This window comes from Sciurus vulgaris (genome assembly GCF_902686455.1).
Source record: "Sciurus vulgaris genome assembly, chromosome: 3".
Classification (NCBI taxonomy): Eukaryota; Metazoa; Chordata; class Mammalia; order Rodentia; family Sciuridae; genus Sciurus; species Sciurus vulgaris.
This window is the reverse complement of record NC_136463.1, coordinates 31,235,238-31,250,916: the sequence shown is the minus strand read 5'-3', so window position 1 is coordinate 31,250,916 and position 15,679 is coordinate 31,235,238.

Genomic DNA, 15,679 nt, shown 5'->3' with positions numbered 1-15,679 from the left:
AGAAATTTCATGAATTCTAAGTCACCCATAGAGAACTCAAGATGATATAAAAGAGAGTCAGTTAATGATTAATCACTGAAGATAATTGCTTTTTAAATTTTCTCACTATGGGCAGGTGCTAATAAAGATTTTTTTGGGGTTTGCCAGTGTTGAAATAAGGAAAGTCATTGTGGTATACAGGAAAGACTATGGGCTTTGGAGTGTTGAAAGGCTGGAGTTCAAATCACCTCTTCTCACAAATTACATGACTGTTCACAAACGTTGAGCCGTAATGTCAGGTTTATTGCAGGTGCTGTTAGGAACACCAGTGAGCTCTTCTTGCATGAGGCTTGGCTGGGGACTTGGGGCTAAGGTGGACTCAGTCAAGGCAGCACCCCCTTCTCAGATCCCAGCCAGTTGCCTCAGATATATCAATCATCCACAGTGATTAAGAATGATAGAAATCACATTGTTAGCCACCCATAAGCAAACTGCTTTTCAGTTCTTGGTGACCTCACTCCTTCCTACTTAAGACATGAACTGTCCCTCCTGCTTCCACAATAATTTATTTTGCCATTGCCTGAACCTGCACACTTTTTCTACTAGCAGGAAAAAGAAAAAGAGCTAATTTCTATGCAGTGTTTTGTGGGGCTACCCTGTGGGTGTGGAAACTCAGAGATGACCTGTTAGCCTTTGCATACAGCCCATTTTGGCTATGGGTCTTAATCTCAGAAGCATCCATTGCTTCATCTGCCAAATGGACAGATTAATGTGACCTCACAGTATTATAGTGAGAGTTAAGTAAAATAACATATATATCATGCTCAGTGACATAAATGGCACATCATACAGGCTTATTGTTCTCTCTTCCCATTTGGGGTCTCCCAGCTTATAAATCTGTTGACGTTGGCAGTGAGGGATACTGTGTCCTGAAGGTGGTGGATGGGGTAATTGTGAAGTTCAGGTGGTTCCACTTGTGTGCAATTTGATTGAAAGTTCTAGGAGTTGTAATGAGTCTTGGAAAGGTTATTCCCCAAAGCCTTTTAAAAGACATACCTATCAAAAGCAAGGTGCCCCTGAAAACTCAAGCTGCTGTTTTGCAACACTGGTACGCATGGGAATGGAACCTCCTTTCCCTAAATAACCACAAAATTCAATCAGTGTAATTACAGAAATCACAGCTGACTCATATTTTTTCTTCTGTTTTATGTTGCTTTATTATCACTGTCACAAGTTGCTTTATGGTTATTTTATTCCCTTCGTAATGCTCTGAGACACCAAACTTCAAATAACTTTTTTTTTTTAGTTTTGAAAAAAAAAATTGAATTGGGAAAAGTATGGAGAATGTTAGGACTAACACGGGTGTATCCACTATAAAAATCAATAAACATGAAATTGATAAGTTTCATTTTACGTCTAATCTTTCAAGTTGAAACCTCTTCATACCTCACTAATCCTGTTCTTCTTGCCCCCAGGCAATCCTCATTGTTCATTTCGGGTGACTCTTTCCAGCCCATGTGTTTTTATTTTTACTAAAGGACTTAATACCAACGTGTACTGCACGTTGTATTTTAAATGCATATTAATATCCTAAAATTATTTCATTCAACTGTTTTTGAGAGTGACTCATGTTGATGCATGCAGGTCTAGTTAACATTAACGATTGTATTTTGTCACGTGACTCTACCAGAAAACTGTTTATCCCTTATGGGTGCACATTTACATTATTTCCAACTTTGTGCTCTTTCCCAAAATGGGCTTCAGTGTTTGCTAAAATATAAATTTTATGGAACTGCCAGATAAAGCACGTTTTGCAATAGGTAGCATCGGGAGGAAGAAATAATGCCTTTCAATATAAAATTCTGTAGTGAGTGGCTTTGCCCACTTGGAGCACCAGAATCTTGATTGTGATTGAGGAGGATGGAAGAAATAAGGATGGGGTGAAAAGGGATGAGCAGGGAAGGCAGGATCCACTGTAACTCAAGATCTAGAAACTCCTCGTCCAGCGAGTACAATGAAGACTCGGCTCTCAAATGAAGTTTTAAGGTCTTTATTTTTATGGGAGAGCTTCTGAGCCGAGTGCCTGGTTCTTCCTCCTCCTCCACCGCCGCCATCTTCTTCTTCTCTTGTCGCGCAGCTTTCTCTCTCCTTCTTTTCTCTCCTGCAGCTGCCACTTCTCTCTTCTTCCTCTCTCGGCGCAGTGGCCGCCTCTCCTCTTCTCTTGCCCCGCAGCTGCTGCCTGCCCTCCTTGCCTTGCTTGCTCCCGCCGCCGCGCAAAGTACGCAGCTTTATGGGATGTAACAGCCAATCACCTTAATGGGTCAGGCGTTTGGCTCGTGGAGACTTAATGGTGGGTAATGAGGACATGTACTGATCATGAGCTAAGCACAGACGCGGAGGAGATCAGTCAGCCAATAGAAAGCACTTCCTTAAAGTTGTTTTTCTTTGTAGTTCTCGGCGCCATCTTAGGGCGAGGCCAGCCACCACTGCGGGCCCTACAGGGCAGCGGCCCCCAACAACGAACACCCTCACTTTACTTTCCTGACCTGTTTTCCTCCAGGTCTAAATTCTCAAAATGTCCAATAAATCTTAATTTGTGCCTATATAACTTGTTTGCTTACAGAATATATTTTAGACTAATTAACAGAAGCATAGATAGATTATTAAGAGATCCATGACATGGGTACAGTCCAAGCACTATCTATTAACTGAATAATTGATCTGCTGGATAAATACCAAGGAGTGGTATGGCTGGATCATAGATATGATGATTCTACTTTTAGCTTTTTGAGGAATCTCACACTGTTTCCTTAAAGGCTATGCTAATTTAGATTCCCACCAACACTGTGTAAGAGCTTCTTTTCCCTACATCCTTGCCAGCATTTATTGTTGTTTGTATTCTTGGTTTTGCTCTTCTAACTGGGGATGTAACCTGAGTGTAGTTTTCATTTGCATTTCCCTGAGGGTTAAAAATACTGAACATTTTTTTTTCATATAATTGTTGGGCCTTTGTACTTTTGAGAAATGATTGTTTGGCTTATTTGCCATTTATTTATTTTGGGTACAGGGGATTGAACTCAGGGGCACCCAACCACTGAGCCACATCCCCAGCCCCAGTTTTTATATATTTTTTTTAGAGACAGGGTCTCACCCCATATCATTGCTGAGGCTGTTTTTGTACTGTTGATCCTCCTGCCTCAGTCTCCCAAGTCTCTGGGATTACAAGCGTGCACCAGTGACCATGCCTGACTTTCATTTGCCATTTTTTGATGGGGTTATTTGTTTAATTTAATATTGAGTTTTTTTGAGTTCTTTATATATTCTGGATATTAATTCTCTGTCAAAAGAGTCTGGCAAAGATCTTCTCCCATCTGTAGGTTCTTTCTTCACTCTGTTGTTTCTTTTGCTGTGCTTTTCATTTTTACAGCAATATCTATTATTAGAAAGTTTTGAATTTTTATGGGCAACATCCAGGATGAAGTTGAAACTTTCTGCATGCTGCCGCATGTTGCTCTGGTAGGAAATCCAACTTATTGATTTTTTTTTTTTTAAGTAGTTTATACTTTGTGTATTCTGTATATTTTCCAACCAACTCATTAAGGTTCTCTCTTATGTTCTCATCTAGAAATTTGTGATTTTAGATTTTTATATTGAGTTCTATGATCCATTTCAAGTACAATTTTGTCTATTATGTGAGATAAGGTTGAAATTTTATTTATCTTTTGACTTATGGGTATTCAGTTTTTCTAGCACTATTTTGTTGAAAATACTATCCCTTCCTTGTTAAATTGCTTTTTGTACCTTTGTCAAAATTCCTTTGACTATTAGTAGTACGACTGTGTGACACACACACACACACACACACACACACACACACACACACAGATTGCTATAACTTACTAATGACTTGAAATCAAGTAGACTATGTCCTCCAACTTTTATTCCTCTTTTTCAAAGTTGTTTTTTTATTTATTCTATTTATTTTTTATTTATTCTATGTGTTTCATATTTTCACATAAATTTTAGAATAATGTCATTTTGGATCAAAAAGTCTGCTTGGATTCTTGTTTCTATATATATATCTAACCAACAATAAAATTTGAACATATTCGTTGTGTATCACATGATATTTTGAAATATGCTCACATTGTGGAATGGCTATATCAATAGACATATGCATTACCACAATACACATCATTTGAGTATGTGTGTGTGGTGAAAACACCTAGTCTATGGCCTCAGTGGTTTTTCAAATATATGATACATTATTAACTGTGGTCAGTATGATCTCTTGAGCCTGCTGGGATTTTGACAGGGATTGCTTTGAAATGATTCATAAATAAGGGGAGAAATGACATTTTAGCACTACTGACATCTAATCTATGAATACAATATATTTCACCATCTATTTAGGTAGTTAATTTCTCTTGGTAGTATTTTCTAGGTTTTAGCATATAGTTCTTGTGTGAATCCCATCAAATTTATCAGTAAGTATTTCATATTTCATTTTATGCTCTTTGAATAATTTAAATTTCAATTTCTTTATATTTTTTAGCTAGTCTATAGAAACACAGTTAAATTTTTAAAATTGGTTTTCATCCTGCAGTTTTGCTATGTCATTAGTTCCAGTGTCGTCTTGTAGATTCTGGGAGGTTTTCTACATAGCCAAGCTTGGCATCTGCTAGTAAAGTTAGTTATGATTCTTCCATGAAAATCTGTATGTACTGTATTCCTTCCTTGACTTGTGGTACCAACTAAGCACGCTCTGTAAAATGCTGAATAGAAAGGCTGAATATAGTTTTTTTTTGCCCTTTCCTTATCTTAGGAAGGAAAATATTCTATATCCCAATAGTAAGTATGATATTGGTGTAGGTTTTTCAGAGATGCCTTTTTATGAGGTTGAGGAAGTTCCATTTATACCTGGTTTGCTGTGATTTTTTTTTTACTAAGAATAGAAGTTGAATTTTGTCAAATGCTTTTTTCTTACATCTGTTCATATGATTATGGCTTTTAAAAAATAATTTAATGATTAGTTGCATTGATTAGTTTTTAAATATCAGCGCACCCTTACATTTCTGGAATACACCCTCTTGGTTATGATGTATTTCCTTTAGAATGATGGTAGTTTTGATTTGCTAACACTTTGTTAATAGTTTTTGCCTATTTCATGGAGAATATTGATCTGTAGCTTTCTTTTCTCTTAATGTCTTTTATTTTGGCAGAGGGATAATTTTGGCCTAATAGAAGAAACTAGGAAATATTTCCATGTATTCAGTTTTCTGGAAGAGCTTTAGTAGAATTGAAATACGAACCTTTGAAATGTTTTGTAGAATTCACCAGTGAAATCATAGAAGCCTTGAATTCCTTTTAAGGAAATGTTTTAAACTACAAAGTCAATGTCTTTAATTAGTGTGACACTGTACGGATTATCTAATTGTTCCTGAGTTTTAGCCATTAGTGTCTTTCCAGGAATTCATTTCATCTAATTCATCAAATATATAGGCATTAAGTTCATAATATTTCCATATTATCCTTTTAGTATATTTGGGATCTGTAGTTCTATCTCTTGATTGTATTTTCTATCTTTTATCCTCATGGGTCCAGTTAGAGGTTTATCTCTATTATTTATGTACTCAAAGAACCAAATCTTGCTTTCATTGATTCTCACTATTGCTTTTATGTTTCCTATTTCATTGCTTTCTGCTCTGATCTTTATTTCTTTTTCTAACTTTGATTTTAACTTTATTTCTTTTTTTGATTTTCCTAAAGTCAAGCCAAGGTTGTTCATTTGAGAACTTCTTCTACTCTATCTACCTGATAAGTGTCATAAACTTTCCTTCAAGCCCTAGATTAGTTGTATCCCTCTAATTTTGATATTTTGTTGATATTTCTACTAGTTCAAAACACTTTCTAAATTCTTTTTTTTTTGGGTACAGGTTATAGAATCCAGAGGCTCTTGATCTCTGAGCCACATCCCCAGCCCTTTTTTATTCTGAGACAAGTTCTCCCTAAGTTGCTTAGGGTTTTGCTAAGTTGCAGAGGCTGGCTTTGAACTCATGACCCTCCTGTCTCAGCTTCCCTCTGAGTTGCTGGGTTTACAGGGGTGTGCTACCACGCCCAGCTCTAAGTTCCCTTTTGATTGTCAGGGGAGACTTGTTCTGGAATTCAGTTAAGTTACGTGAAAACAGATCCTCTCTAGATTTGCTTTCAAACTTTTAAGGTGGAATCACAGCAGCCCTTAGACTATGGCAAATCTTTTTCCACCAACCATGAATAGATGCCCTTCTGAATACTCAGCCCAGTGTCTGATGTGTTATAAGTTGTTATTACTCTGCTAGTGGGAACAGTAGAGACTGTGTGAGCTGTAGAGACTGTTTTCTCCAGTCCTTTGGAATGGCTCTTTCTCTGGACCTGGGTAGCTTCCCCTCATGCCTGTACTCACAGATTCTAGTTGACACCCGAAGGGGACTACAAATCTCCAGAGCTCCTTTTGCCCAACTCTCTTCTTCCCAAGAACCCTTGCTACCTTGACCTCCCTAGACTCCCAAGTTTAGCTCCTTAAGTGGAGTCTGGCAATGCAGTAAGTAGGGTGCTGCAGCAATTGCAGGGCTCAGCTTGTCTGTTGTCCCTTCTCTTAGGGACCATTATCCCTGTACTACCTTGCACACAAGGCTGAACACCTTCCTTTCATGTGCTTCTCCAGTTTTTAAATTATTTCATACGGGAGCCAATCCAGTCACCAGTACCTCATCTTTCTACGTAGTTCCTCTTTGAAAAGTGAATATGACTTTAGATTTTGTTGTTTTAACTTTATCCACTAGGTTCCTTGATTTCATTTAAAGGGATCATTCACACTGGTCACCTGGCACACTGTGGTAGGGCAACAACAATAGATGCTTTTGCTGTGATAGCTATCTTAGGGCAGGCCAACTAATTACACTCCAAGTGGCTAGAATGTGTGTATACTCTTCTTTAAGGTTTCTTGCCCATCCTCTTCCCCTGTTTTCTTCCTTTGTACTTTCAAATACATTTAAAATGCTGTCTGGAATTTCAAGAGACTACCTTAGAGACAAGGGTGTCTGGTGGGCAGGAGATACATGTCATGGAGTCTAAAAATCTTTTTTTTTTTTTTCTGAGAAGAATCTCTAGTGAGGTAGAATAGTCTTCTAAGGAGAGTGACTCTCCAAACTCCTCAGCTAATCCCTTCATCAAAATCAACAAGTCCTGAATTTATTACCAGGGACAGCAGTAATCCAGGGGCTTCTCTTCAAGGCCATGGCCCATGAGGGCAGGGCAAGTAACATGGCACACTTTCTCACAACCCGTACTTTTAGTTGCAAGAATATTGAGGATTGTTTTTGTCAGCAGGGTGGTTATTCTTCATGGGCTGAGTGATCATCCAGAAAGCATTTGAGCAGAAAGAATAATGGGGAAGGAAGTTACATAAACATATTGGGCTGCTTAATGGACCTGTGTTCAGCAACTTGGCATCCATCACCCAATGCAGACCTGTGGTTATGTAATAGCATTCCAATTAAATTTTAGAGCACCGATTGCTCTGCAATTGGGTTTTGTCTGTAAAGGTGGTCTTCTTTCCTCTGTCTGAAGGGAGCGTATGTGATCTATGCTTGACTAATTTATTCTCTCTCCTATAATAATGAAAATATGAAAAAATGCTTCGAGTTTCTTCATTCTAGTGTGATACTTTGATCAGGTATCTCAGTGTGGTCCTGCTACCCAGAATTCCTAAGAGCCTGGTTCTTCAGCCATTGAATTGCTGATGTGAGCTACCCAACATGGTTTCCAACAAATGATCATTTTCTCTTTAAGTTTCTTAGAGTTCATTTCTGTTGCTTATCCTTTAAGAAGCTGACTGCAGTGTGTTTATGAATATGTATCTTTGGATGCTAAAATCATCTTCCTAATTATGACATCCTAATTATGGCACAAAAGTGTATGGAGCAGGGCAGCATTACAAATGCTCTTTATATGGGAGTTGGTAGACTCTTGAGTGCTGCTTTGACCTTTCCCTAAGCTCATGACTTTGGGTTCTTCAAATTTTTTGTGTTCCTAGGTAACAAACCTTTGGGGGTCTCTCAAAACAGAAAGAAAACAAGCTGCTTCCATATCCTTGTGTTTGAATGTCTTGTGTCTTTTCTGTGTATGTGTGATTCTGGGAATAGAACCCTGTGACTGAGTGCTAGGCAGGTGCTCTACCACTGAACATCCCCAACCCATGTTATATCGTTTTACACTGAGTACTGGATGGTTTGGTAGCATGCTGAAGTGGTGGAAACCATGAAGCCCAACCAAGCTAGCTCTTGAACTAGCCCTCCGCCATCTTCCCTAGTTCAACATATTTTCTCCTTGGTTATCAGGTACATTCAGATACATCCTTGAGAAAAAGAGAGTTTCCTCAGAATGTGATTCATGATATTTCTCCTGGCAAATGTCTTCTTCAACAGGGCATATGAATTTTATCTCCAAATCCAGGAATTTTATAGACTTCCAGCAATACTTCCTTTATGAAGTCATGTAGGGATATTCAGATTTCTAAGATACCAGGAGAAATCCAGAAGCCCAATATACTGGGTGGTTTCTAATCAAATCTGGTCTAGGTATCCCACTTATAAGGAAAAAAAAAATAGTCCAATATTTTATGTGTTTAAATCTGGGATAACTGTTGCTAGAAAGTAGTTTTCTATTTCAAAGTAAAATGGATCTAGAAGGCAATAGAAGGTAAACACAAATCAAAAACAAAGGAACGTGATTAGTAATTGCAGCTCTGGAGAATTTTGGTATGGTGTATGGAATTTTGATGCAAAGTTCTAGTAAGAGTGGGAAGAAATATGAATCACTTGAGGATAAAGGCTGGAAAATATACTTGGACCTGGATCTGGGAAGAAAATTCAAAGGTCTTGTGACGGCCCTTTGAGAAGGGTGCTGAAAAGGACAGCAGTAGGTGTTCAGGCAGAGGCTACTTATCCAGATGGATGGCAGGGTTTAGTCTGGAGAAATGGTGGCAGTGACAGGGCTCAGGAAGAGGACCTGTTCTACAACTGTCTTCTAAAACTTCAGGGTGAGGGAGCCTATTTTTATTGGCAGGAATAGAAACTTGATGTGGAGAAGGAAACAGGAGGAGAGGACCTCGAGTTTTGATTCTGAGATTGTGCCTATTCTCAGGCTCTAGCAGGCCTAGAGAGAGATGGGAATATTGAGTAAGTATGGAGATGGTAGGGAGAAGAGGTTGTGAGAGGTTGTAGGGGAGGATGGGTGAGAGGAAAGTTATGAGCAATCCTGTGGGGAAATGGGAGAAGAGTGGTGGATGAAGGAGGGTGCAGGAGGAATCCATGGTACTGGTGGTGATGATGGCCAAGTATACTGAGGTTGAACACAGAGACATGGGGTGATTATTTTACATATTACAACTACTGGGATTGGCAGCCCTGTGGGTGGGAGTCTCTAAGCCAGTCAATGGAAAGATTATGGATTAGGCAGAATCAGGAAGCAAGGAAAAGGTTGATTATGTGACTCCCAAAGTATTAGAGTTGGCTTTTATGGAATTACTTATAAAGATCAAAGAGGTGAGTGTAAATTAAGTATTTCTAGCCTAGTCATTTTTAAAAATATTTAAGCTTGAATAAAATTAGAAATTAAAATTTTCCATGGTGAGACATATTAGAAGTACCGTATGTGGAACACTTTTCCTTAAATTAACATAAATTGGCTGAGAAGGCTGCCCACTGCTTTGATAATTTTAGGAAAGAGATGCATTTGGGGCATCATCAAATAAAAGAGTAGTCGATCTTTTCATATAAGTGTCAGTAAGCAGTGGGGGTTGTAGTCATTACAATTGCCTTGTTTTCTGACCAGGACTCTTGTTTATTGGACCTTTCTAATAACATTTTCAAAGAATCCTAGAATTTGAGACACCCTTGAATGGGTTGGTTGTCTGGTGCTCTGGCAGGGTGTGTGCATTTTCTTTCTCTGCTCACTGCTCCTTCAAATAGTGATTGAATCCTCTTGGATTTATAGCTTGAGGATGGCTTGATGTGAACCATTTCCAGCCCAATTTCCAGTTTCTATCAGCAGTTTATCTGCCTTGGTGTTGCTAAACTGAGTTGGAATCTTATCGTATTCTCCAGTGACTGTTCATGATACTCTCAACTAATGGAGAACATAAAAACAGTGTCAACAGTAACAATAAATCCAAAGAAAAATAGAATAGGTTTTCCACACAGGCTTCAGCCTGCATCATAGGCTTCCCACCCACCCACTGCCCTGCCATTTGCTGTCTTGGTGTTTTACTTGTGGAAATGTAATGTAACCTAGAAATTCACTACCTTTCAACACCCAAATTCTTTGTTTCTTCTTCCATTTCTACCAAAGGGTATCATTCTCCATTGGATATGGAGAACATCTTTTTCAAGTTTCAGAATGGAATCAGGAGAGAGGCGGGTGGTGAGTTTGTGTCTAGTAGTGTTGGGACTAATGACATGTTAACTAACTCAGGCTGACTCCTTACTCCCTGGCAAGGGAGCAAGATCAAGGCCTCAAAGGCGGTTTCAAAGGTTAATGACGATAAATCGACCACAGTCAGGGATTGGTTAACAACAGTTCCGAGAATGTGATCAGCTGGTGCTTGCCATATAGTCCTATGGGACTCTCACCTGCGTGAACCCCCGTGCCTTGCTGACCTTTAAGCTGATTGGTTCCTGCCTAGCCTTCACCCTACATAAAAGCTGTGTGACTTCCTCAATAAACGAGTTCCTGCTGTGATGGGTCTCCCTGACGGGTCTGATTGTCCTCCTCCTGGAGAGCTGGATGCAGGTGGTCAGTGGGCCCTACCTTTCCCGGTCTGGCCTTGTTGGGGAGTACTCCCTTCCCTTGTTGCTGGTTGAGAAGAGCAAGGGGGCTAAAGACCCCGACATGGTAGGGAATATAGTTCTCAGAGTTGGGGTGAACTGGGGTCTTTCGTGCTTGCTTCTGATAGTGTTTCATTTGGTGAATCAGAGTGAGTGAACTATTAGCCTTATGGTCTAGTTTTTCAAGAGAGCTGTACATTTTTGATGTTTTCTGTCTTTAAGAATAAGCATCTATCTATTAGACAGAAAATCAAGAAAGTCTATTTCAGGGCCTGTGAGCCAGAGAAAATTTAAAGGTCTTGGTTACATTGAAATAATGTGGTGTAACTGTGCATTCAATATTAAAAACAACAAACAAACTGATAAACACTTTATAATAGAGCCTGTTTCCCCTTTTGAAACTGTGATGAAAGTCATCTATTTCTTTCCAAAGATCTGAATGTCTGAGACTGCCTATAACTTACCTATTCCCATGAATAGAATATAGAAGGGATCTCTTAGTTTTAAATATTAATGCAAGTATACATAATATGATGATGTAAGGGGTATCTTACAATCTTTTCTCATATATGGGTTATCTACCTTTTTAAATACCAAAGTGATAACACCTTCCTTCTTAGATAGCTTTGGGGTGCTACAGTTGCTTTTATGAGCCAGTGTACACTTGGTCTATTTTACGTACATTCACTTCTGCAATGCAGTTAGTTTCCTCTAAAAAGAAAGCCGTATACTAAAGTCTAACAGGGACATTTTGGATTATTCATGCTCTGCAGTCCCCATTTCACCTGGTTTTAGGGTGAGAGATTGCATGGTGTTAGGGTTGGATGTGAGGTGTCCCCCAAAAGCTCACATGTGAGACAGTGCAAGAAGGTTCAGAGGAGAAATGATTGGGTTGTAAGAATCTTAACCCAATCAGTGATTTAATCCTCTGATAGGGATTATAACTGAGTAGTATCAGAAGTGGTAGGGTGTGTCTGAAGGAGAATGGAATTGGGGCATGGCTTTGGGGTGTATATATTATATCTGGAGAGTGGAGACACTCTCTTTCTGCTTCCTAATTACCATGATGTGTGCTGCTTCCCTCCACCAGAATCTCCTGCCATCATGTTCAGCCTCATCTTGAGCCCTGACCAGTGGAGCTGGTCTTCTGTGGACTAAGACCTCTGCAACCGTGGGCCCTCAAATACTCAAATAAACTTTTCCTCCTTTAAAATTGTTCTGGTCAGATCATTTAGTCACAGCAGCGAAATAGGTGAATAAAACACATGGTCATTTTAAGGGAAGCTTAGACCTTCTTTGTTTTAGACAAATGGGATCAGAAATAAAGGATATGAGTTAACTGTTGGGAAGTACTACTTCCTAAATATATGAATCTGGTCTGCTGATGATTATGGGGACCAACCCAACATAATTTTTTACTGTTTTTCTCTTGTAACTGTTTACAAATATAACTTCCAAGTGATGTTTTTCCAGTGCTGGGATGGATGGAAAAAAAAAAAAAACCCTCTTCTTCATGAGGCTTATCTTCATTTTAGAATGACAGCATCATAGATTCTGGTCTGATAACCAGACTTGGTAAAATAAACAAACTATGAAATGTTCACTTTCCAAGCAACATTTCTTTAGCAGCAGTTTTTCTGTTGGGTTGGCAACTCAGGCCTGGTGAGGATGGATAGGTAGAAAAGCTGGGTAAGGGCAGAGCTGTGTTGACCTGCATCAAACAAATTCTCCAAGGCTTAGTTTACTCACTGCTCTTGGAGAAAAACTTCAAAAAAAAAAAAAAAATGCAGTAAGAAAAAGAGAACTCTCAAATCCCTTGATTGCCCATCTGTTTCACCTAAAAATCAGGCTCACCTCCCCTGACTGCTATAATATTTTACCTTGCCTTCTGACTTTAGGACTTCCGTTCCCATAAAGGCGTCAAGAATAGTATCTGCAACAGAAAAATTTAATAGAAGCAAAAGGGGCAGAAAATGAGTCACTGGTGGGCAGATTTTTTTTTTTTTTTCCACTTGGAGGGTAAAAATTTAAGTCTCCAGGAACTTCTGACATCTACTGCAGTTAGACCATTAGACTCCTCTCCAGAGACTTGCTACCTGAGTGACCTGCCCATATGTTCCAGATGGAAAACTGAGAAAAAGTGATTGAAGCTGGTAGTGTCTTTCATTCAGCATTGATCAGAGTTACCCATTTTCAGTTTCCATATTGAGGATCAAAAGAGAAAGCAGAAGCAGGTTTGGGTCATGGATCTGCAAACTGTGCAGTCACAGAGTCCACGTGCACAGAGATTTATTTAACACTTGTGATTTATTTAACGCCCTTCTGTCTCCTTCTTAAAATGTCTAACATTTATTGAAAATTATATTGCTTCTCCTGAGAGCAAATTACAGGTATTGCTTATTTTTGTAGAAAACTAAGAATGGTGACAGAACAACAGGATGGGGAGACGTGACTTAGCAGACACCACTAATGAGCAGGTGGACTCTTGGTCTAAATTGGTGGTTTAAAAGTTGATGCTGTCTTCCCTCTGAGATGTCATGATTTTTGCTGAGGGACTATGAGGTAGAAACTAAGTGGACAAGCCTCTGGGCCCTATTCCTGCTTCATTGTGAAGAGGGCCCTATTCCTGCTTCATTGTGAAGAATGGATTGCTTTTTCTCATACATATTCAAAAAAATCTCTTCAGGATCTAAAATTCTATGAATAGCATTCCTGGCAATCAGGACTTGTGACCGAAGAAGGAGTTGATAAAAATAGAGGAAATACAGGGTGATGATTTGCTGGAGTGGGAGAAGTTGAGATAAAGGTTTCAGTGGATAGAGCAGATGCCATAAAAAATTATGAAGAGAAATTAAACTCCTCTTTATACGCCAGCTGAAAAGTTATTTTTACAAAGAGTCCTTTTCTTTGACTCATCTGGTTTCTTGTGACCTTTCTTGACTCAGAAATCCCATAGATCTTTCAAACTCTTACCTCATGTACATGTATGACTGCATGACTGATGTGATCCTGCAATATGTATAATCAGAAAAATGAGATTACACTCTATTTATGATCTATCAAAATTTATACATGCATTCTACTGTCATGTACAACTAATTAGAACAAATAAAAAATTTTTAAAAATCTATATATCATTTCGACATATACTTCTGCCATTTAAAATAATATTTAGCAATAAAAATTATATTAATATTGCAATACTATATATTTGTTTCCAGTAGAGAAAGTTTTCATTTGTGTGGCTGGTCTCCTTAGTGGAAATAACTTAGCACATGGTAATTTCTTGAAAGTGTCTTTGAATGTATTAATAGAATGAATGAATAGATTATAAGGTCCTAAAATTTGAGGAGACAAAATTAATTTAGATTTCTTGTGCTACTCTCAGGGTCCTGAAGAGGATTATGTATATTCCACATGATGCTGGTTATGAAGTGATTTAACAGTTGCTTCCTGAGAATTTGCGTCGGGAGGTTTTATGAACCTATCCAAGAAGTGAGAGTACACTATAAAGTAAGAAGTCCATATTCAGTTTCATTGCCTGGCAGAAAGTGCTGCTGCTCACACATTTTTCTCAAGAATCAGTCAATCAGTAAATAAGCAACTACATAAAAATCAAACAAAAAATAAGACATTCTCCTTTCACCTTTTAGCAGCAGGACCTCAGTGTATAGAAAACCCTAATCTTTTAGAGCAAAGTTATCCTAGAAAAATTTCCCACTTTCAGTGTTCAGGTTGTAGAAACACAGATCAGCAGCATCATTAAGCCCTTGCCAGTATTTTTCAGACCCTACTGGAAGAAAAGATAACTGCCCTTAGAAATCATATGATTCAGATTCAATCATGAAGGAATGTGTTTTGACTGAACACATAAACCAAGAATTAAGATGATCCTGAAACAACATGCAAACAGAACGAGTCGAAGTACTGTGCAACCCACAGGGAAATCCACCCCCCCCAAGGGAAATTGAATCAGAGTGAGCCCATTAGATACTGCACTGATTAAGAAATATCAATGTTTCAGTGTAGAGAGCGTTGGCAGATACAGCAGAATTTACTGTGCACTTCACATATATAACATTCACATTAGGGATCATAGTTCAGTCATTTTTAATCATTCCCTTTTGTCATCTCCATATAGTTTCAAGCTAAAGAAACCCTCCAGGTGCTGTTAGATGCAGATACTAGAACTGAATCAATGTCACCGGATTATTAGAATTAATATTCTGGCCCCCATATCATTTACAGAATGATATTTTAATGAAATTGTGCAGTGTTTTATACATACATATATGTGTGTGTGTGTAATTATTTAAGCACATAGTGTTCATGTATACAGGAAATTCATTACCAAATTGATAAATCAATCAACAGGTAGTCATGGTGAGAGAACTCAGAAGGGCAGACCTCTTCATCTGCTTCTGCTTTTCCTTGAAGTCCTATCTATACATAAGGAGTCTATGACTTTCATTCAGTTAAATAGATTTTTCTTTCTTTCAGGCTTCCTTCTCACTCTGGTTTCCTCTGTCCCTTGTCCTCTCCACATGCCTTGAGTACCTGGAAATAGGATAGCCATGGCATCCTGACATATAGTCTTTTGGGCATCAATGATAAAATGATGACAGTTGAGGGTTATCTGAGATAAAATATTCATCCAGGGTGGATTCTCTGGTCATCATGTTAGAGTGATAAACTTTCACATGTCTGAGAACAAAAGGTCTGAGATAAGACATGGTAAGGAAAGCTCAGGTCTGTTGGCACTCCTGCTTGAGAACTGTGTCATTTCCACATCTCAGGGTCATTGATAACAAAAAAGCTTCAGAACAGTATTTTCT